Source organism: Stegodyphus dumicola, chromosome 11, assembly GCF_044657685.1.
Source record: "Stegodyphus dumicola isolate Sdum_Otavi_A_Nest chromosome 11, ASM4465768v1".
Lineage (NCBI taxonomy): Eukaryota > Metazoa > Arthropoda > Arachnida > Araneae > Eresidae > Stegodyphus > Stegodyphus dumicola.
The window spans coordinates 152,365,683-152,388,553 of record NC_140778.1 but is presented as its reverse complement, the minus strand read 5'-3'; the positions used below and the strand labels follow the sequence as shown (position 1 = coordinate 152,388,553).

The 22,871-nt window shown below is 35.2% G+C and overlaps 1 long non-coding RNA gene across 4 annotated transcripts in view; it reads right to left on the bottom strand.

Annotated features, from left to right (window-relative positions):
* Window positions 1-22,871, bottom strand: part of LOC146994439 (uncharacterized) — an 88,917-nt gene that overhangs the window by 5,676 nt on the left and 60,370 nt on the right. For 2 of the 4 annotated variants that reach the window (XR_015044158.1, XR_015044160.1), the window contains exon 3: window positions 17,130-17,273. The exons of the other annotated variants lie outside the window; for them this stretch is intronic. This is a non-coding gene — a long non-coding RNA (uncharacterized LOC146994439). The remainder of the gene's footprint in view (window positions 1-17,129; window positions 17,274-22,871) is intronic. 4 annotated transcript variants of the gene reach the window in all.

The window sequence follows — 22,871 nt, the reverse complement described above, 5'->3', positions numbered from 1 at the left end:
CTGGAGACCCAGAACAACAGTTTTCCCAATACTGCCGGTTAACTGTATCATCTGTCATCAGTTTGAACGCGCATCTATTTTTTCACTCCTGTGATGGCGCTAATTAGCACTTATTACAAAATTACTGCCAAATACCTTAGAGCACCCTCCAACTGCAGATTCAAACCCGCTATTGCTAATTGTCTAAGAATGATCATGGTCAACGCTCAATGGCTAGAAGATATTTTCACAAAAATTACTTTTGTACATTAATCATTAAAAAAAAAAAGATATAACTCTTGCTTATACATTCCTTAATTCCCAACCAAATTTTGTTCTTCCTTCTGGTTGCAAAGCAAGAAAACTGAATTTTTGGTTTCTAGATACTAGAATTAGGGGCATAAAAACCCCAAAGTAGAGAATTTGATGTCAGGTGAGTACTAACAACAAAATGTACAGGATCGCTCCCCCTTACTTGGGTGCAGACATTCTGCTCATTCTGCTTCTGTACGTATATTTTTAGTATTATAAATTTGAATACCATGCATTCATCTGCTGATGGATTACGTAATCACCTGGTCACAGAAATTTCACCGAAATCATCACTAAAAGACCTTACTTATATATTTTCCTGCATTTTAAAATTTTCCTCGTCACTATACATATTTTATCTATGTTGCACCGCACATTCAGCTCTTTACTAAAATTATTATTATTTGCATAATAACTGTGATTGAACCTCCTGATTAGTGAATGTGCTCATGTGATCTCAGCGAATTTTCGTTTTGAAGTTAAACCTTTAGATTTTGTTTTACTACCATTGTTACTTTACTTTTAACATATTCCTCCATCACAGCAAGCAATTTTGTATTTTTACACCCCAAATGTGAGTTGCAATAGCATTAGTGAGTTGCAATTTTTTTGTGTCTTAACACGCCTTTCTTTAACTGCATTATTCTCTACAGCCCATGACATGTTTTTTTGGGTAACAGGGGAAAATGTTCCTCAAATTGTTTTTTTTTTCCCTCGACCTTACATCTACTCGTTCCAAGTTGTACTCAATGATAAAAAAAACCATCTCCAGGCCAAATGTGAAATTACTTGAGGTTACAGGAAACCATATACTACTACGTACATAGTACACCCCCGGTGTCGACGTACAGAACTCTGCGAAGCTACTGGCTAAGATCTATATTTAGACAGTCTCGCCTACGGGTGTATATACACCATGAGGCTAGTAGTTCTAAAGGCTCCGCAAGGATCACTTAAAGTTCGGCGCGGTGGTCTGGCAAGTCCTAGAACTCAAGCCTCTAGTAGCTCGGGGTGACGTCCCGGGTATTGCCTGGGGATGGCGCACAGGGTTTTCTAGATAATGACCTTGGACGACGGGCAGCCGGTGTGAATGGCAGGCAGCAAATCATAACGATCAGTGTCGCGAAAACGATATGTCTTCCACTCCAAGTTGAGAGAGCAGGATTTGAACCACTCTACCTGGTTCTGCGAGGAGAGGGAACACTTGTCGTTTAGTCGACGGAAAAAGGAATGCCCTGAAGCTGATTACTAAGTATATAGTAGAACATCTGTATAAACAAGACGAGGCTGAGGGTAGGGAAAGAGCGTGGGAGACTCTTGGACCTGTGTCCCCAGGGTGCTCTCAATCAAAACTGGGGGTGGAACTGAGCAAAGTCGTACTGTCACCTGTATGGTGCTCAATCTCTTGCCAGCGACAGGCACAGTCTTGCAACTATAAATTTCGGAGGCTTATGTTGCTGCCAGACGAGTAACATAAGTAAGAAGAAGATTTATCATCGTGCTCTGCCATAAGAAACTACACAGACTAGACCCATCTGAGAACCCCTATAGGCAACGAGAGAGTCGCTAGTCATCATTCCCCAAGAAGAAAAAGCTTACCTACGCAACCATCCCGGGCTCCTAATCCGGCGTGGCATACTTTAAATATCTCTACAACCAAACGGAAGTTGCGAAAGAAAGTGCCAGCACTTCGGGCTCATATGGTGCTAAGAAAAGAGAAATAACGTAACTGTGCACAAGTTATTGTGACTATATTTGCAAATATCAGTTTTTAGGCAAATGCAGAAGGAATTCCCAAAGTTTGGATTTTTTCCCATAATAATTGTAACATTATCTAAATAATTTTCATATTACTTTCCCTTAGAATTATCATACAAATATGCGGCAAAGAACTTCTGTTCCAAAATGCAATCTAGAAGATAGATCTTTAAATTAGCTTAAGTTTTTCTGAACATTAAGAATATGATAAAACCTCATTTCATTCATTCTCATTCATTACAAATGTTATGTTGCCCAAGTAAGAAAATTTCTCACAGGGTAGAAATTATGCATCTCGGATAAGCCCAGACCTTAAATTAGGCCACAGACAAGCTCTGGTGCTTTACTGTGTTCTTGACCAGATGAACGGCCTGGGTGCATACAGGCTTTTGTAGTGCTAAAACGTGCTTATTTTACTATCTGCCACTGTATAATCGCATATATGGTGCTCATTTTATTGACCCACAATTTCAATCGCTGAGTCAATTTGTTCAACTCGAGGATCGAACCCCGGACCTGCATTACTGTTGCGCAACGCGCTAGCCACTGCGCCAGCGGGCTTCAAATTACGTACATAAGAGCTAATTTTTCTTAGAATGTCCTAGACGAAGACATTCCTCTCCTTACGCAGATAGTCTTCACGTGATCAAACAAAACAATCCGCTACTTCCGAATTTTTGACTGAAATCATAAATCCAGTCAGAAAGTTCCAGATACCAAATGAAACCAGGGTACCTTTTTGTTTCAACGCCGCAAATCTCGCCAAGCAGACTTTTTTGGCGACAACATACAGTATACACATAAAAAATGTTAACATGTTAGTTCTAAGAATTTTTTATTTTGAAGGCATAAACATTTTAATATGGCTTATAATTTCGTAAAAAGACAATAAATTTGTAAAAAGACATTAATTTAAGAATTTACTATGCTATCATGTTTCATCATCCTGATTCGCCGGTTCGTATCACGTGACCCCAAGTGATGTCATCTCACGTCAACTACGCTACAAAAATATTCTCTCAGTAATTATCTACATTAATTTCAAGTTAAATCTTAATTTTTAATATAAGTTTAAATGCAAGAATTATTTCAATTCGTACAAATAGCTTACTGACAAATTATGTAAAACCGTAGTGCTTTACTTCGCTAGTGCATTTAACACCCTTGATTTTTGCCTTTTCTATATTTTTGCCTGCGGGTCAACGGTGGGATTGCATCCTAATTGACTTAATTACCGCGAATGGTTTTAGGGCATAAAATTTAATTATCTTTGTAAATATTCTATGTAATTGTATGCCAGTTTTGAAAGAAACAATCAGTCTGGTAAGAAATGGCTGCAACTTGTTTTGAAAATGAGGTGTAAAAGGTTACCAGAGAAGATATTCCGTTTGGCTTCAGTTGTACCATTATTGGCGACTTTATCGTTTGCGCCGGCAAAACGGAAAAGTACCGAAACCAGTTCCAGTACTTAAATATATAAGTGAATTGTAGAATTAGTATAAAATTATGTTATCAATGAAACATTTCATTTAACAGTTAGTAAAACTGAGACATGCTTCCCTTTTCCTGGAAAAAAAAGGGGGGCAGAGAAAATTTGAAGAGTGAGGAAGAAAACCCCATCAAAATACGGTTCATTTAAGAACAAAAATTTTATGGGCTACACCTATCTGATCAAGAAAGCCTGAGTCGTTTACTTTAGTCAAGATGGTTAAGCAAAATAAAGATGCAATTTCACCAGACGTGGAACAATGCTGTTTAAAAATTACTCACTTTTCCTTTATCCTCCGTACTCTATTTTGGTACTATTAATTTAATAACATTTCATTTTTTTCAATTAATTTTCGCAATAACTTAATTTATTAATTATCTTAGGTCTAATTTAATTCAATTTATTAATATTTATATCTATTTTTTCTTATTAGATTTAATTTTAATATTCATTATTTGTATTTAGTTTATCGCCATACTTCAACAGCATTTCTAATTTCAGAAATGATGTAAAAGGATATCATATGCATAGACTTCCAGGTTTTATGGGACTCGATCGTTTTTCGAATTGTTATATGATGAAAAACAAGGTAAAATTTGGAACTATACGTTACATTAGGCAATACACTCAGCAAAAGATAATCATAATAATCACTTAAAAATTTAACACGTGGATTTCATCGGCTCATAGGGTATTTGCTTTAGCAAATTAAAATGGATTACTGTATGCTGATAATGTATTTCTTCCTTACATTCATGCTATTCACTTTGAATCATTTCCAGTTTCCATGTGAAATGTTTTAAAAAATTATTACTTTAGACTTTAATTTGCTTATATTTTCTCAATTAATCTCTTAGATTGTTTCCCTTTACATTCATAATTTCCAACACAGAATGGATTAATAACCTGAAATCTAACTTGAGAATAAGTAGATTTTTCATTTTTTTAGCTACAAAATATATATGCTAACTTTCTCTTCTAGAAAGTTTCTATAGATACGTACAGATGGCAGCACTAATCAGGACAACGTGGAATAAGACTTCAAGAAAGGACATTGGTACATCACTTGAAAAGCACGCATTGGATTTTATATAATCAAATCCTCGGTTTTCTTGCCACATATCAAAATAAGATTTAAAAAATATTCGCCTCATTTATATCCCGTGTCAATTTTTTGAACTCTGATTTTTTTTAGTTTTTTTTAAATTCTTTTTCATCTTTTCTTTTGCTTAACTATAACTTCTGATGAAAATGAAATGTAAATAATGAAACAAAACCAAATTTAGAAGGTATTTTTTTCTTTCGATATGTTCCACAGAGACATGAATATAAATTTATTAATTAATTTATTTATTTACTCTCTGTTTAGTGTTCGTTTAATTTTTACATTTTTTTTTTTTTTTTTTTAAATATTTGATTTCATTTTAATATACATTACTTGTATTTAATTTATCACTTCTGCCATAGGTTAACGACATTTCTAACTTCAGAAATGAAGTAAAAAGACACCATATACATAAACTTCCAGGCTGTATGGGATTCGAGCGTTATTCCTTTAGTTATATGATTTTTTTAAAAGAAATGGAATTGTATGTTATGTTGGGCAACAAACTTTGCTAGCTTAGTTAATCACAATAATAAAATAAAAATTTAACAAGTAATCAAGCATAACTGAAAACGCATATATGAAACTTATTTCATCTATTCTATTTTCTTTAGATAATTACAGTGGATTGCTCTATGCTGAAAATGTATGTCTTCCGTATATTTGTGCTATTCATTGTGAAGCATATTCATTTTTCTAGTGAAGTGTTTTTAAAAATTAATTACTTTAGATCTCCTAATTTGCTTAAATTCTCTTAATTTATTTAATTTATATTTTCTTAATAAATATCTTGGATTGTTTCCCTTCATATTCATAATCACATATAATGGATTAATAACCTGAAATCTAACTTGAGAATAGTAAGATATAATTAACAGATTTTCCATTTTTTTTAGCTCCGAAATATATCTTCTAACTTTCGTATGTGCCTCGAGATGGCACCACAAGAATATTTACAAAAGTTTCTATACATGTCTACAGATGGCAGCACTAATCGAGACAATTTAAAAGAAATGAGATAGGCAGCCACTGCAAATACTCACAGATCTAAAATACAGTCAGCAAAATGCAAAATATCACCTTCGAATAATGTCTAACTCTCCTTGGTTCGTACGCAATACAGTCATCAGAAATAACTTCCAACTGAATACGATCAACGAAGAGATTAAAAAGACCTCCAAAAATTTCCACCTCAAATGTGACAACCATAATTATCAAGTCATTAGCTATCTTGGATCTTACGATCACAGCATCTTATAATCATTTAAAAGACCAAGAACTATATTCTACAATAACAATTGGAAATAAACAAATCATCTTGTAAATAGAGTATATACCTCATGTCTGGTAAAAGCAGACTAAAAGACTTTACGTTTTCCTGTGAAAGCAGGACATGGACTCGTAATTTATATTTATTCAAGAATTCTTACTCAAGATTTATTATTTACTTTCATTTAATCCAGACTAATTTTATTTTATTAGTATTCAAAAATTTGCATTGAATCGTATTACACGTGATAAGAGAGAATACTGCGATTGGCTTACTATAGTCAGTTTTCTATTACTTGTCTTAGCAAAAAAAAAAAAAAAAAAAAAAAAATACTTATTTAAAAACCTTGTAAATATTTTTTTTTATTTAGGTACAATTATGCCTCATCATCATCTCATAAAAGTATTTTCATCGCTATACTATGCCTATGCTTCATCAAATAATTGCTACTCTCTACTACTGATTCCACCACCAGATGGCGATATACAGATGGTTAGAGTCTTCAAATTCTCCAAATCTTCACTAAGGAAGAACACTATTTTCAAGAACTAAAAGATCTACTTTGTCTTACCCAGTAGGATTAAAAATTTTTTGAGTAAAGGCCGAAGACTTGTAAATACCTTAATTCACCGCTAATTCACCGAAAGATGTTAAACGTACATTACATAGTACATTACATGAAATATGTTTCATACATTCAAATTCTCGGTTTTAATGCCGCACATCTAAAAAATATTTAAAAAAATAGAACACTCATTTATATCCTGTGTTTCCTTTATTTTTCAAAACTGAATTTTTTTTAATGTTTTTATTTAATTTTATTTTATTCTTCTTTCTCCCCCCTTTTCTGATGAAAATGAAGTGTAAATAATAAAACAAAAACAAACTAAAAGGTATGTTTTCTTCTGATATGTTCCAACACAGACATGAATATAAAAACAAAATTATAACTCAACCTCATATAATACGCTTTCCCTGAAAAATTTAAATTAATGAAGAACTATTTAAAAAAGAAAAACATTAATAAAGTCTATTTTAAAAGTTAATTATTTTTTCGTATCCATATGAAAGAATGACGTGTGCTGTGCTAAATTTTGCCGCAAAAAATTGGAAATAATTATTACAGAAAAAGTAAATTAAAAAAAACATCAAAAATAATTACACTTTTGCAGGGTAGATAAATTTCTGGGACACTTAAAAAAAAAAAAAAAAAAAAAAAAAAAAAAGTTTAAAAAAATGGAAGAAAATATCTTCAAGACGTTTATTATTTTGGGTCACTGAAGATCACTCATTTTAGGTTACTGACGTTTATTATTTTTGGCATCTTGGTAAAATAGAAAATGTTTGCCAGACGAAAAAAATTCGTTACAAGTCTCATGCATAGTTCATGCAGTAAAATAAACACCAGGGCCGGAGTCAGAGCCAATGCGATCGTACCGAGCAGCAGAATCCAAAGGCGGCAATTTTTTTTAGAATTTAAGGAATAACCAAGGAGCAAAGTTTAGAGGTGGGAAAATTTACGTATTTTATTCCGTCGACCATAAAAACTGGCTATCGCCGAACCATGAAAGTTGGCGGCGGATTCCGCTAAAGTTACTCCAAACGTTCTTGAGTAATTCTGAAAGAACTGATGCCTTTTCATTTAATAAAAAATCAGGATTTTATCCTCTTCCTTGTTGCACTTCTGAAAAGGCTTTCGTTGAGCTCGATTATAATATATCTTCTAACTTTTGCATGTGCCTCGAGATGGCACCACAAGAATATTTACAAAAGTTTCTATACATGTCTACAGATGGCAGCACTAATCGAGACAATTTAAAAGAAATGAGATAGGCAGCCACTGCAAATACTCACAGATCTAAAATACAAAGTCAGCAAAATATCACCTCTGAATAATGTCTAACTCTCCTTGGTTCGTACGCAATACAATCATCAGAAATAGCTTTAAAATAAATAATAATAAATAAATCGTTGAGCTCGATTATAGATAAGGCCCTTCAATTTTATCCGAAGCTGCATTGGGAACACAAAGTATTCAAATTTTCCAAAAGTAATTTTTCCAATCTAGTACTCTTTGTTGACGATATTCAGTCGATCATATGATGTCCACACTTTTTTTTTTTTTTTATGTTAAAATCCTATAACATTGAAAGTAATCCATTGTCTGTTATTCTGTAGAACGCAAGTTCCAAATTTTAATAATATATTAAAAGTGCAGGAAAAGTATAGCAATAACTGTTAATTTATATCTTTTTCCAAAAACAACGGGGATTATCGTTAATCAGTCGGGGTTACATCACACGAAAGCGCAGATATTACACGTTTCTTCACGCTTATCCATAATTGGCGCTAAATCGCGCTGCTTGGCGATAGCTTCACGGTCGACGGGATCAGCTATCTTAATTTAGGAAGTCCCTGGACAGCAAGATTTAAGAGCATCAAAATGTTTAGAGCATCAAACGGAAGTGCTGATTTAACGATGAAATAATGTTACAGTAAACTTCTAACAATGTTACATACTATTCAGTTCCATCACCTCCTAATACTGTCAAAACATTTTCAAATCTTCGAGCTCCATGATAAATGTGTTAAATGCAAGCGGGACGTTCTGTGACCAAAGATATTTTCGGGTTCACTTAGGTGCCGAGTTATTTCTTATTCGAGTCTCGTTATTTTTCTCCCCCTTAGGTTTCTTAAAATTTTTGTTGTGAGAATCCCGTAATATTTACGAAAATTTTGTGGGACCCATAAGCAATGCGCATATCCGATACACGCGTGAGCGAAACTATCAGCTTCTTCACTTGTACTGTAATGCACTATTGCAGTTTTAGGTCATTCGCTTTAATTTTTAAAGTAAAATGAACATTTCTTTCATAAAAAAAATGCGTCGAGATATTTTCGCTTTTTCTTTGTCTGTACTGTCTTATCTTTATCTATTTTCAGATACATTATGAAAAAATATTTGGTAATTATAAAATTATCATAACAAGTTAAAGAAATATGAAAATTGCTCAATTTTTGGCAACCCCCTACTGCAAGTCCCGTTACCCCAGTTAGTGTCGCGAACACAGTTTAAGAAACTCTGGCTTAAATAATGAGATGCACAATTAAAAAATAATGAAAAATGAAATAATTAAAATAATGACGTATTAAATCATTGAAAATACCAATGAAAAATTACTTAAAATTGATAACGACCCAAAGACGTGGTTGAAGAGGTCGTTGCCGCAAAAGAGAAAAAAATTATTCTGCCACAAAAATAAAACTTTGAAAAAACATTGTCGTTGCAACAAAAAAAAAAAATCTGATGTGTACACGACATGACTTCCTTGTACGGAATATTAAATTACACGCATTTCTTCTTGCATTTTATTTAAACTTATTAGATTGAATTAAACCTACTTCGCCGACAGCGCATAAACCACAATAGAATAAATGCATTCTTTAAAATTCACTTTGTTTATCATAGCGACACTCTGGCGCTAGGTTTAATTAACAGTATTATATTTCGTTCATATTATAACTCAGAATGCACAAAATGTATATCATTTAAAGAATTATCTAATCGTTGCCACATGTTCTATTCAAATGCTATAATAAAGCTAGAACTATGTATGAAAGAAATTAAGCAAATAAAACAAAAAAGAAACAGTTTTTCACAGATGATTGAGTATTTCTCATTTAATTAATTCAGTTCTCACTTCGCGAGAAGGCAAAAATACATAAAAACTCAAAATATCTATATTAAAAATTACGAAGTAAATCTCAAACGCTTATTTCCTCGAAAAAATTCCAGAAAGAATTAAGCATGATTTAATTGGCAATAATAAATGAATGCGTTATCTTTGTTGTTGCGAAGCTAAGTTTCTTTAGATTGGCAACAAATCCACTAGTCTCCTGTTTCAAATGTAAACATTAATGGCCGCCATTAAAACAGGCTTTGCGGCAATTAAACAACTTTAAAATTGATGATAATTCTAAAAATATTGCACACAGATTTACTAAAGGCATAAAATCCTTAACTGGAAGATAAAAACAATATAATTCAATCATTTTTAAAGGAAAAAATGTACAATTTACAAACATATAAGAGTAAAGAAACTGAGATGACTGAGCCGGGTAATAGAGTGGATATATATATAAATATATTTACATACGTTTGGTGCGGCCGATTGCAACCAAAATACGAAGTGCACATCTACATGTTATAGCAGTCCTATATACAAAATTTTAACGTTCTGAGGCTACTCGTTTTAGAGTTATGCGAGATACGTACGTACGTACGTACGTACGTACGTTCGTACAGACGCCACGAAAAATTCTCTTCAGAATTAATTTTAAAGCAGTTTTATAATTTTTTTGAAGGAAAAGAGTGTTTTATTCTGTCCTTACGTACAGATATCACGCAAAAACATCGTTAAATTACATTCGATAGCGGTCAAAATGGATATTTTCGTTGAAATATGCTACCTGAAACTTTTCGCGATTACAATACTTCCTTTTTACTTCGTACAAGGAAGTGAAAAAGGAAAATTATTATGCATGACATCATTCAAACGCATCTACGTTATTTCCGGGACAATGCAACATGATGGCGTCACTTCCGATTGTCCTGTGAACCGAGATAGCTGATGCTACGCCCCTTTTATGTGACGTCACGTCCACAGGCGGAAGTTGCCTTCGCTTATTAATCCATTGGGAACAAAATAGTATTTGAGGCTTAATGCAATAAGTATTAATTTGAATTCTCTCTGGTAAATATGCTCTCTATGCAGACTTCATAATCTCACAACAAAGTTGATCTTATGCTTAATGCATGTGCTTAATTATTTTACCAATGAAAATAAGTAAGTCATCGCCACAAAGCAAAACTATTTTGTTCGAACTTTACATGTTATAGTCCTGAGAAACTACCTTATGAGTAACTCAGTGGCAGTGAAATGTATTACAAGCAAAAAAATGTTCCAATCAGCATGTAGCGGGAAAGCTGTAGTCATGAGTTATGAAGCGTTGAATATCCATAGCTAGGAAAGCAAATACTGAAATTGAGTGCTAGTGTTTATTATGTCATTAGAAATACTGGTTATTTTCCATTCCAAGTGGCCATCTTGGGTAATGGGCATCACGACAGGGAAGATCGGATAAAGATGGAAATTCAGAGTGATTATATGAAAATTTTTAAAAAATTATCATCTAATAACCTCATAAATAATCAGTTTAAAATATGCTATCTCAAAAAAGCTGCTGTTAAACCGCTGTTAAACCAGCAAAACGGATTACCTTTTGCTGCATATCATTAATCATTTCAAAATTATATAATATTCCACTTTATGAAACAACGAGTACAATGTTACATGCTTGTAGATATGAGAACATGTGGAATAGATCTGACTTTTATCATTACTTTTGTGTCGTTTGAAAATATACTATCGCAACAAGCATGAAAGACAACCGATCAAGGCCATAGGGTTTTGACACAGCCAATTCATGAGCGGTTTAACAGCAGCTTTTGTTTGCGCAAGCTCCGTAACGACAGCTTGCGTGTGGACTAGTTTTTCGTACAGCTTTTTTCCTTCTCCATTGTTTGAACATGGATTTACTGCATTAAAATATTTTACCTCGAATTCTTTCAAGTATCATAAGAATGCATTCATAAAGATGAACTAAAATATAGCATTATACGTTAAATTAACTTCGCCCAAGTTTCCTATTTACAAGTAGTTAACAGCTACGACAATTAAGGAAACAGCTGAAAGAAGCAAACTAGCCCATCCTCCCATACCCGACATAACTCGGCGAAAACCCAGATTTACTGGAGTTGCCTGTGGTTTCAAAAGAAATAAAATGATGTTCGTTTTAATGATTTCGAATGTTAGGTAAGAATATGCATGAAAGTATCAGTGAGTTATATGATAGGAAACTATCCTTGTCCTTCCAGTCCACTGAAGGCACACCAATGCATTTTTCATTACATATTAATAATAAATATGTAGCAGAAAACTCATGTTTTAAGTTCACAGACTTACGAGATGTTGAACCTCTACCATAAGAGCATGTGAGGTCTAGTTGCAGGCCTGGTTGTGTATGTTGCGAATACGACATACAGTATCCTCAGAATGCAGCCATAATTCAGAAAAAAGGATTCTGGTTGTTTAATATAGAGTCAAAAGTCTTTAATTCGGACTCGTCGGGACTTCGGCGATTCCGGATTATCGGTTTTTCCGGATTATAGATCATCAATTTAAATCTGGTAAGATGGCATGCAGAAATTATAAAATAAAAAATATGAAACCGTAATTTATGAAATAAAGAGCAATTATGATCTAAAGGGCATCAAAAGTTACAAAAAAAAAAAGCTTAATATTTATTCGTTTACTTTATTAAACATTTCTTTCAACGCGCGCATGCGTAAAGAATACATTACGCATAGCCGAAATTAGAAAATTGCAACCAGAAAACTATTTGATGTGTATTCGTGATATTTATAATGACCAGGAATTTGATTTAAATCATATTAAAGACGGAGTACATCGAGATGAAATACTACATTTAATAAGGAATTATAAGCCGAATAAAATAAAAACATCTGCCCGGAAGATAAGGATAGTGCTGACAGATCAACTTCCAGTTCATTGCGCGCCGCGAAGCCCCCAGCCCCGTACGTGAAATTGATAAACAGATTTCGGAATGGTTAGAGAAACAAAGGATATGCCTTTATCCATTTTTTGCAGCAATTCCACTTTTTGTTTAATGGACATCGAAACATGCTTTCGCTTTGTAGATCCTTTGGCAGCTCCAGAATCGGAAATTCTTTTTGACGTAATCGAAAGTTCAAGCTTACTTTTATAAAATTGCTCTAACAGTCTGCAAAAATTAATAAGCCGGATCCAATTAGAAGATTAAGGAACAATGCAATCTGCAACATTAACTGAAATAGATAATTAGATAATTTTAGCTTAGCTTATACCGTCCGTTATGCATTAAACACGCATGCGTAGACGTATTATGTGCATGCGTAAAGGTATGCTTGAGTGCATGTCTGAAAGCATTATGCGTTGACGCATGCGCAGAATGTTTGTAGCTTTGAGGTCCGGATTATAGATCATTCCGGATTATGGATGTTCGGATTAAAGACTTTTGACTGTATTCCAGAATTCGTTACAGAATATTCATTGACTTAATGACGCGGAGACAGCTTATAAGCTATTTCTCCCACCTTCTTAGCATGCCTTTTTAGTGTAGCAGTCAGCACGCTAGGCGCGTATTCGAGAGGTCTGTGGTTCGATTCCCGACGGGACAGTACCCATTTTTCCTATCTCCTGCTTCAAAAATACCTAACGTCTCTACAGTGACGCCCGAAGTAAAAAAGTTGGTGGGTGATAAATCTCCACCACCAGGAGTTGGCGATTGGATCCCCTAATCCCTAGTCGCCCTTTAAAAGGGGTATATAAGGTATTTCTCCCGCCTTCTTAACAGGCTTTCGTGATGTAATGGTCAGCAAACTCGCCTCGTATTCGAGAGGTCTGAAGTTCGAGTCCCGGCGAGGGCATTGCTCAGTTTTCATGTCGAAATGACTGCACAAACTAACCTGCGCATTTTTTGTTAATGATCTTTAGTGTTCCGTAATTTGAAACAATATGCGTTTCCTGCTATGTAATAGCATAGTAATTTTTACTTTTTTTTGGCATAGAATGCATTTTTGGCGCTGGTCGGTTTTATTCTGAAGCAAGTTCATGGAAATGACGTACTAAAAGAACTAAAGAATAAGAAGGGAATATCTTCTGGTAAAAATGTTCTCGAAATAAAATAGCTTAAGCGCAGAGGTTCTCATTCGTTTTGTCCCTAAGAGCACATTCTGGAATATCTGTGGGACGGCGGGCACCATTTACTTTTTCAAGGTGAATATATCGTATGATAGAGTTAATAATACATGAACATTAAAAAATACATCGGTCGCATTTCACTTTGTGCTGTTATCTGTGTAAGACGCAATTTCTATTTCATTAAAAATGAGAAAACTTTCACGCAGAATTTTATTGAAAACTAAAATATTTTTATTGTGATCGCACAGCGTCGGGCACACGTTAAACGATCGATAGGCGCCATGGTGCCCGCGGAACCCCTGGCTTAAGGGATTACTAGTTGGAAGGTTTTCTCCCTCCTTACCCATATGCCCTCGTGGTGTAACTGGAAAACACGTCCGGATAAAAATCGGAAGGTCAAGAGTTTGAATCCCTTCGCAAGCATTGTCCATTTTTTAACGTCTCCCGATTCAAAATAAAATGTAATATGATTGCTACGCAATAACAGTCAAAAAAATTAAGTAAATCTTAATCGTAAATCAAAATTTAAAAATAGTAACTCCTAAGAATTAATTTCGCAAAAAGGAATGAAATAGTAAAATTCAACAAGAAATGGCTGCTACAAAGTTAAATAGCACAAATTAAACTAAAAATTAATGTACAGTCGATTCCGGTTAATCGGACCACATCGGGAAGCGATTGTTGTGGTCCTAATATAACCGACTGGTCCGATTACACAAACATGTCCTATGTTGTAAGACGGGACATGCTATATGTAGCAAACAGTAAATGTACATGTAAATCATGTACTAAAATGTAATTATGAACTTTATGGTGCGGTTCACACGTATGGCGAACATACATGTACAAACAAGAAATACAGTCGAACGTTTTTCATTGAGAAAATTAATTTAGAAACAAATTCCAAGAGACAATCTCCACGATACTCAACACGCGAACCACAATAAAAACAATTTCTTACCAAGTTCCAGTCAATATTTGAAAAACTTATCCAATGTGATCTGACGCGTTCTCTTGACGGATTGCACGTGAACGAAATCTCCACAAACATCTAACGCAGCAATGGGACTGCCTTTGCTGCGTTAGATGTTTGTGGACTCATTTCCTTCTTACATGAAATACCAACGCAAAGTTTCGAAGCATTTCCTCGCATCCTATGTTGTCACTTGCACCAACTTATTAGCGGCATCATCATCATCATCATCATCACTTTCCTGCTCTTCCGATGCTGTCGTGTGTTTTGCTGCACGTCGAGCAAGGAATACGAGATTACGAAATGAAGATTACGATGAAAATGAAGATTACTATGAAAATGCTACGATGAAAATGAAGATTACGAGCAGCGTCGTAATCTTCATTTTCATCGTAGCATTGAAGCTCTTTGTCAATAGATAAAAATTCTTCGCAATTTTGCACCTGTTGAAGTTCCACACGTAAATCATCATTTTCACTTTCAATGAGCCTGTCCACATCCATCTCCAAAACCAAATGCTTAAAGCCACAGTGAGAAAAACAGTTCTGAATTGTCTCACTGCTCACTTTTCGCCAGCTGTAGGCCACAAATGTAACTGCTTGTAAGATGTTGACCTTTGCACTGACTTCGCTGGCTTTTGACGATGAGGTCAGCAAAGTTTCTTTAATTGCTTCAAGGATTTAATTAACCAACCTTAAACCAACGATGAAGGGTCTTCAAATTTTTGATGATGCCCATGTCTATTGGCTGGACCAAAGCTGTGGTCCTGGGAGGTAGAAATTCCAGTTGGACGTTCATCAAGCAATCTGAATGAGGATGTGCTGCACAATTGTCAAGAAAAAGCAGCACTTTACTCGACTGGCGTCGTAGCTCTCTGTCCCAATCCTTCAGCCATTCTTTAAAAAGTTCAAAGGTCATCCACGCATTTCTGTTCGCACGAAAAATAACTGGTAAACTCTCCATCCTAAGTCCTTTAAAGCAGCGAGGCTTAGTGCTTTTTCTTATAACCAACAGCTCCTCTTGTCCGTTTCTGACATGTTTGAGCAGCACAAGACAGTTACGCTATTCAACGCTTTTCTGGAGCCAGAGAGTGCATCATGCTTGTAACTTAACGAGCCGGCCGGTGTAGCGCGATAATATAGCCCACAGCATTGCAGATGGCATCTGCTGAAAAATTTTCAAGAAGTTCGGGCAGCTTTGTTGATTTCCATTCTTCAGCATTTGCACTATCAGCACTTTCTTTCTCGTCATGTACTTTCTTGAATTTTATACCATGTCCAGATTTCCATCGAGACCATCAACCGTCCGTAGATTTAAAGTCATCGTGGCCCAGCTTTTAGAGAGTTCTGTTTGCATTTTAACATTGTGCCTCTTACTCGCACAGATCGTCCGGTAAAAATGGCAAACTATTCATTAAGGGCCTCATGGACATCTGGGTTCTTACCTTCACGCTTCCGTTTGTTGAAAGTTTCTCCTCGTCCTTCGCATTGTGCCCATTCCTCTCGCAGCTCATTCTCTTGTTTTATCAAGCCCGAAATTGCAGTCTTTGCCAATCCGGTTATTTCCACCAACCGACGCTGACTAGTGCTTCGTGGTTGTTGCTTGACCCTATCCACGAAACCAATTTTTTCAGCTAAGGTCAAGTCCCGTCGTGGCATTTTGACAGGGGAGACAAGATACGCGTACAGTTCACTGACTGGTCTGAAGAAACCTTGATGTTTCGGGTTCAAGAGGTTGAGGTCAAGAAGGAGATAAAATGCTCGCCATTCAAAGCTTTGGTACTAAAAATCATTCCCAAAAGGTGATGAAATGATAGCTTTCTCCTGCAAACTTTAATCATAATTGACAGAGGGAAATTCCTTTCAGGTGGAGCCGGACACTCTATTGTTCATATCCTCGAAACTCAGAGGCGCAGGTCAAAGAAAGTCAAAGAAAATGGTGCGCGTGTTCACCTCCCACCGGTTTTGCTATTGTTATGCACTTTAAGGCATTCCTGACCTTTGACAAAGCATTTTCCTAAACAGCCGCCAACAACTGATCCTCCCATATGTCGCAGACCACCTGTACATGCGCTGTACGTGGCCGACTTGTGGCTTGTTTCTTATTCGCTTTCACGTTTTTGGGTCCGATTAAACGGAATTTTGGTCCGAATAAGCGAATAATATTAGGCTTGTGTCTATAGAATTTGTTTCGGTTCTTTAGGATTTGGTCCTAAAAAGCGGCTGGTCCGATTATCCGGTGGTCCAATTAACCGGATTCGACTGTATTACACTTAAAAGCCCATCAGGTTTCTTCAGTATAAAACTTCACTAAAATGACTAAAGTGAAGTGACTGATTTCTTGAAATATAATTTTAATTTAAAGTTGTAATTAATTGTCACAATAAATATTCATTTAACAACAGAATTAAAGATTTAAACCTTTGTGCTTTTTCTATGAATGCTTGCTTTTTCTTATTTTGCACAGGTGACAACTGCTGCTTCTGGGGGACAAGCTTATGTAATGTTTCCCAGTTTTCTAATTTCACAGAAGCCCACAAAGCCCGTGGCAAACACCAAGTATTTCTGAAAGATGGAAAGCAAAATTAGGTTATGCCTAAAAATAAATCATTATCTCAAAAAACTGTGCGTGTATCTATTCATATGTATATATATATATATGTAATGATAGCACATTTTAGAAGCACTGATGGTAAGAACACCGAGATGTAGATGCGTAGAAATGCTGATTGCGTAGATACGAGATGCTTAGAGCGTCTATCCATTTTGAAGAATAAACAGTCGAGGCGGATTAAATTCCGCATTTATTTAAATTCACATTTTGGTAGCCACAATTCACTTGGCACTTCAATCGTGCCTATTTCACGAACAATTTTGATACTATAGCGACAGAAGATAAATGATTAGAGCAGCGTCTTAAAAGGATGAAAACTTAAGCGAAAAGAGAGAGTGTCGCAGTAGTAATGCAGAGGAAGAAGGGAGGGAATGAAAGTTTTAGTTTACAATTATTTTGATTGGGCACGAGACATCTGCATTTAGCGTTACGTAAGATCGCCTAATTAATTTGAATGACGAAGTTTAGACTTACAGCGCTATTTTTAGGACAGAGAGATGAAATTCGCGAATGAAATAAAAAATAAAAGAGATTATAGTGAATTAAATTTAGAAGTTTGCTTTCATATTTTTCATCTTACACACATATATATATATGTAAGACACATACATATATAAATATATGTAAGAAAAAGAATATGTAAAGGATTAAATTACCAGCATAAATTGATTTCCCTTCTCAATTCTAAAAATAGTAGCCCCTCTCTGCACTGCGTCATTTCGAGAAAAATCTATGTCATATGATTCTTACGTAATTATGATGATGTAAATGAAAGTAAAACTCAACCAGCCAATACTAATTTTACAGTAATATTAAGTATCCAATCAAAATGCTTTGAGAACCAAAACTAACTCAGTCTGGCTTGAGATTTCATCCTGAACGTTACACACTTGCTTTCCACGCTTTGGCCTAGCTAGACTGCTGTTTGTCTGCTGCTGCTTTCTTGTTGCAAAATTATAGCCTTTTGTAAGTAAAACTGTAAGCCTAAATGTAATGAACAAAAAAATGTAAAAAAATGTAAAGAACAGGCACATTTAATCTGCTGACTTGTATGTAGCCGCAACATGTTGCTGAAAATAAAACGGAAGATTTAATTTGCCTTCGCCTCCAAATTCTTCTTCCTGATCTTCAGTTACTTCTGACTTTGTTTTTATTACATATATATATACATACACACATTCCAATTCCTGAAACTCAACACAGCCGTACCTTAAACAGGCTTTCAGTGCCTAAAGTTACTAATATCCAAACAATGAGGAATCCATAATTGTTTCCTCTTTTTTTTTCCCTATCGCTGACCACAAATTCCAGGAAGTGTATATGTTACTGTGAAACACCGAAATCTGGAGAATGTCAACATTCACATAGTCTCTTAGTGTATGTCCGAAATATTTTCCAAATACTCTTATTTCTGACTTACACCGGTCAATGTCGACATTCACCATGTACTAATGGTGAATGTTGAACATATATCAATATTATATTTTCTTCTCCGTAATTCAGTCGCGAATAAACGCACTTGAGATTTGAAATAAGAACTTAAGAACATGAGAACCTAAAACACACAATACATTCAAAATGAGAAAAGAAAATAATAAAAGTTAAAAACTTACTTAATTATACAGTGCATTCTAAATGAGAAAATAAAATAACAGTAATAAAAAACTTACTAAATTATGTGATTCAAATCTTATTTATTGCAACAACTTAAACTATTATGGCACTTTATGACCTCTCTTTTCGACTTTCACCAGAGCATATCTGTGATTGTCGACATACATCGGTGAGGGTCCGAATATACAAGAATGTAGTGAAATATTCGGTCTTTCACCGACGTATTTGGTGAATGTTGATATTCTCCGGTGAAAGTCGACATTCTCCAATTTCGGTCTTTCACGGTAACATATATATCGTATACTTCCTTTTTAAAAGATAAGAGCAGCTAAACTGTGCAGAGTACATAAGATTCCAGTAAAAAGATTTCTGGTATAAACACAGTTTATAAAGATATAAACTGACATAAGAATTCTTATAAACTGAGCGGTCTCAGGCTTATTTAACATCATACATCAATGACAATCAGTGTAGCTAATAAAACTGTAGGTTGTCCAGGAACTGTAGGTTCCTATTTAAATTTAAAATTAGCTACTTTGTAACACGCTTTGTTATTTTTCTCCCAACAGCGCTTGTTAGTCGAATTCAAAGCTACGGGCAATGAAATTTTCTATAAGAAAAGACATATGAATGTTTTAACCGAATATATAAAATATCCATATTTAATAATCTAAATGGTAATATTTTATACAGTTCAACAAAGATTTGCCAGCATCTGTTTCTTACGGTAATTTATCCCTTTTAGCTTTGGATTTAACACGTGTTTGGGTAATAAAATCAAAATTTAGATTATGGTCAAAACAAATTACTTATGCTAAAAAAAACAATGTGAATCCCCAGTTGTATGCAGCTATAGTTGCACGTTTGCCGTACTCTATTAATGTTGGACTTTATATTAGTCAATTATAGACTTTATATTAGTCCATAATAGACAAAGGACTTTATATTAGTCCAACATTAACAACATTTCCCATTAAAAAAATCTGAAAGCTTTCAGATTTTATATTACGCCAAAGTGGAGTTTTTTTACTTTTCTGTGTTACCTTTATTTAATAAGTATCATGTTCTTCGCACTTGAACTATGAAATTCAATTCAACAGCAGTATCACAAAATAATTTAAAAAGAACATATCTTTAGAATTTTCGATACCTCACGCGCTGCAGATATATACACTGAAGTGACAAAAGTCATGGGATAGCAATATGTAAATATACAGATGGCAGTAGTATCGCGTAGAAAATGTCTAAATGCGAAGTGCTTTGGCAGGGCTTTCATTTGTGTTCAAGTTATTCATGTGAAGAGGCTTTGACGTGATTATGGCCGCACGACGAGAATTAACAGACTTTGAACGCGGAATGGTAGTTGGAGCTAGACGCATGGGCCAGATTCTTTGGGCCATTCCATTTCGGATATCATTAGGGAATTCAACATTCCGAGATCCACAGTGTCAATAGTGTGCCGAGAGTATCTAATTTCAGGCATAACATCCCACCATGGACAGCGCAGTGGCCGACCACCTGCACTTAACGACCGAGACCAGCGACGTCTGCGTAGAGTTGTCAATGTTCACAGACAAGCAACACTGCGTCAAATAACCGCAGAAATCAATGTGGGACTTACGAGGGACGTGTCCGATAGGACAGTGCGGCGAAATTTGTCTTCCTTGAGCTATTCCAGCAGAAGACCGAACTCGAATGCTTTTACTGACAGCACGACATCGCCTGCAGCGACTCTCGTGGGCTCGTGAGCATATCGGTTGGTCCCTAAACGAATGGAAAACCGTGGCTTTGTCAGATGAGTCACGATTTCAGTTGGTAAGGGCTGATGGTAGGGTTCGAAAGTGGCGCAGACCCCACGAAGCCATGGACCAAAGTTGTCAACAAGGCACTGTTCAAGCTGGTGGTGGTTCCATAATGGTCTGGGCTGTTTTTACATGGCATGGACTCGGTCCTCTGGTGCAACTGAACCGATCATTGACTGGAAATGGATACCTTCAGCTACTTGGAGATCACTTACAGCCATTCATGGACTTCACGTACTCAAACAACGATGGGATTTTTATGGATGACAATGCGCCATGTCACCGGGCCACAATTGTTCGCGATTGGTTAGAAGAACATTCTGGACAATTCCAGCGAATGATCTGGCCACCTAGATCGCCCGACATGAATCCCATCGAACATTTATGGAACATCATGGAGAGGACAGTTCGTGCCCAAAACCCAGCACCGTCAACACTTTCACAATTATGGACGTCTATAGAGGCAGCATGGCTCAATATTCCTGCAGGGGACTTCCAACGACTTGTTGAGTCCATGCCAAGTCGAGTTGCTGCACTTCGCCGGGCAAAAGGAGGACCGTCAAAATATTAGGAGGTATCCCATGACTTTTGTCACTTCAGTGTATTTTGTTTTTCCCGTAGAGTGTTACTCTTGCTCGCTTTGAAATTCTTGAGTTTGTTTACCAAAAATTCGTTAGAGTTTTACAAAATATGAAATAGATAAAATAAATTCTGAATTCTAACTTTGGGCTTCCAGATGCCCATATTTGAGTGGAAGACTACGTTATTCAAAATTTGATGTCTCTAGGTACCGCTGTTTTTTCACAGTGCGAGAAAAATACATGCATACGCTCAGATTCGTCATTATTTAATTTCTTTAAATATAATTCATGGCTCTAATATTTGGTGGCAACAATTTGAAAAGTGAAACGCCGGTTTTAGTGAAATAACAATGAAATGCCTAAACAAAATTGATTTCCCTTCTCGGCTAAGACCGTTTCAGCTAAAGAAAAAAATTCAAACATTTTCGCTTCTACGAAAAAAGGCGAAAATAGAAATAGCATTGGTATTTTATTTATGCATTGCCTGCAAAATATATATATATATATAAATACGAAAAAGCAGTTTTTAAAACTTTAAACATGAAGCATTAAAAGCTGTTTACATTGCTGGAAAAACATTTTTAGCAAAAAGCATGTAACCTATGCAATCAAGCATGTCGTCTTAATTTCAGTCTTTCAAATGAGCCAGAACGAACAAAACTCGGCTTTCGATTTTGAGCAAGTCAGACACAAAAACTACAAACACTGTGAGCTGATGGATACAAATAACGATGAAATACTGGAAATTATCTTCGTGGTCAGTCTTCTGTATCATACAACTTATATCTTCTATTGCTGAATCTCTGATGATTCAACGTAAAATCATTCATTAGCATAAACGCTGTTTGCATAAGTTTTAGACGATTTTCCTTTGCTAAAAAAAAAAAAAAAAAAAAAAAAAAAAAAATCTGATGTGTACACCACGTGACTTCCTTGTACGGAATATTAAATTATACGCATTTTTTCTTGCATTTCATTTAAACTTATTAGATTGAATTAAACCTACTTCGCCGACAGCGCATAAACCACAAATGCATTCTTTAAATAAATGCATTCTTTAATAAATGCATTCTTTAAAATTCACTTTGTTTACCTCTGGCGCTAGGTTTACTTAACAGTATTATATTTTGTTCATATTATAACTCAGAATGCACAAAATTTATATCATTTAAAGAATTATCTAATCGTTGCCACATGTTCTATTCAAATACTATAATAAAGCTAGAACGATGTATAAACGAAATTAAGCAAACAAAACAAACAGTTTTTCACAGACGATTGAGTATTTCTCATTCAATTAATTCATTTTTCACTTCGCAACAAGGCAAAAATACATAAAAACTCAAAATATCTGTATTAAAAATTACGAAGTAAATCTTAAACGCTTATTACCTCGAAAAAATTCCAGAAAGGATTAAGCATGATTTAAATAATAAATGAAGGAGTTATCTTTGTTGTTTGCGAAGCTAAATTTCTCTAGATTGGCAACAAATCCGCTACTCAGCTGTTTCAAATGTAAACAAGAGCAATGGCCGCTATCAAATTAGGCTTA